The sequence below is a fragment of the Mus caroli genome, chromosome 8 (assembly GCF_900094665.2).
Source record: "Mus caroli chromosome 8, CAROLI_EIJ_v1.1, whole genome shotgun sequence".
NCBI lineage: Eukaryota > Metazoa > Chordata > Mammalia > Rodentia > Muridae > Mus > Mus caroli.
In genome coordinates this window covers 98,515,433-98,517,903 of record NC_034577.1, presented here as the reverse complement: position 1 = coordinate 98,517,903, position 2,471 = coordinate 98,515,433, and positions in this window count along the sequence as shown.

Below are 2,471 nucleotides of genomic sequence, written 5' to 3'. Positions count from 1 at the left end.
GGATGGTTGTGAGCCACCATGTGGTTGCTGGGATTTGAACTCTGGACCTTCGGAAGAGCAGTCGGGTGCTCTTACCCACTGAGCCATCTCACCAGCCTCAGTTTTATTTTTTAATTGTGTGTGTGTGTGTGTGTGCACACGCACACACACGCACATGCCTGAGGGTTTGTGAATATGTGTGTACAAGTGCCCACAGACTCCAGAAGAGCACCTTCTAGCACCCAGAGCTGGAGTTCCATGTGGTTATGAGCTGCTCGAAGTGGATGCTGGGAGCCAAACTCAGGTCCTCTGCAAAGAGCAGCAACTGCTCCTAGCTCTGAGACCATCTCTCCAGCCCTGATAATTACACTCCATTTAGGGAAATGTGTGGATATCATGTAGGCATTATTATTATTATTATTCTGGTTTTTCGAGAGAGGGTTTCTCTGTATAGTCCTGGCTGTCCTGGAACTCACTCTGCAGACCAGGCTGGCCTCGAACATAGAAATCCACCTGCCTCTGCCTCCAGAGTGCTGGGATTAAAGGCATGTGCCACCATGCCCGGCTGGCCTTATTATTTATAGTAAATAATTTTAAGTGTGTGTGTGTTAGTGTCTAACGGATAGTCTTACAACTGTGAACCAAGTACCCTACTGTTGAACTACTCTCTCAGTTCCTGATTTTGGCATAAAATCACATTTTATTTAGGTGTGTATGCATACGTGAGCATGGTGGGCCTGTGGAGACTAGAAGGTGGAATCACAGCTCCTGGCTGGAGTTACAGGCAATTGTAAGCCCCCTGTTGTAAGTACTCAGAACTGAACTCCACTTGGTCCTCTGCTAGGACAGCAAGGGCTTTTATGTTGAGCCACCTCTCTCTAGCCACTCAATTTAAATCTTAAATGCACACGGGGCATGTTGGTGGCACATGGCTATCATCCCAACACTCAGGAAAACAAGGCAGGAAGGTCAGAAATGTAAGGTCATCCTGAGCTACATAGTGAGTTTGAGACCATCTTGGGCTACATGAGAAACAAACGAATTATCTCTCTACCCTGAGTGAAATTAAAGATGACAATAGTGTGCCCTCTTGTGGCAGATGGGAAGAAAGCATACAAAACGAGGTGGCCAGAAAATTTGTAGACCTGACAATACTGGATGCTTTGGAATTCATTTTAGCAAATCAACTCACTTCTGGCAGATTAAGTCAGAGTTATCTAGAGGAGCAGAACTTACAGAATGAACCTAGATGGATGGATGGATGGACAGATAGAAAGGGGATGTATTAGATTGATTTACAGGCTGTGGTCCAGGTCCTCCAACAATAACTATCTTCCAACAGATGATCCAAGAATCCAGTTGAATTTTTGTCCATGACATTAGATGTTGTTACTCCCATGGGTTGAGAATAAGACCACTGCCACAATTTTCCAGCCAAATTTGAAGCAAGCTTTAATTAAATACTGACAAGGAGGATGGACGCTGGCCAGGTCTATTCCAGGGTTTCCATGAAATGGCCACGAGTCACACTTGGCAGAGGCTTAAGACAACAACCCCATAATGGCATTGTATTTTCCATTACGTGTGATCAAGCTCACTTGTTTAGGGGAGTGAAAACATGTGGCTTGTTATCTCTCAGAAACAACAGCATCCAGCATTTCAGGAAATGTCTGTCCCTGAGCAAAAGGCTTACAGGTTAGAGGCATTTTTGTTTCATGGATCTCTTAGGAACTGTAAATTAAAATGTAATTTTGGCTCTCACGGTGTCTCAGCATTCCAAAGAAGTAGGCTATCATGCCAGTGGAGGAATGGATTTGCCAGTGAGAGTGAAGGTGGTTAGGTAGAGAGAATAACCTTTCTTCTTCCGTGTCCTTTATATAGACTGCCAGCAGAAGGTGTGGCCTAGATTCCCACCTCAAAAGATCTGGATTAAAAGTGGGTCTTCCCATTTTAAATGATTTAATTTTTTTTTAATTAAAAAAATCCCTCACAGGTGTGCCCAATCGCTTGAGTTTTAGCCAATTTCAGATGCCACACAGGCTAAAGGAGAATCTCCTGGGAGACCAGTTTAGAGATTCAGTAACAAATGATGACCAGGAGTAGGTAGCCTGAGCTAGCCCAGTAGGGCTGCTTCATATTGAAGCACCTATCCCTGGTACTGAAAGACTCAGAGAGGAGCCCCTCGATCAGGCCTCAGGACAATAGCAGACACCCAAGAACTCACGATAGACCGAGCTTGTTGCAAACCACATTGTTGCGGCCCGCCCGCGGTCCACAACACGAACGGTTCACTGAGAATGGCAGTTCAGGCTGAAAGAGAGGTAACTAGACGGGGCAGAAGAAACAATGGAGTCAAGACAAAACTCTGATCAAGACTCNNTTTAATATTTCCAGACACTCAGTTTATAAAGGAAGGGGGAGGGAACCCAATTTCCCGCCNAGTAACTCAGGGTCCAGTAGCAGGACGAACACGTGTGTGCCTCCAGGCAGCA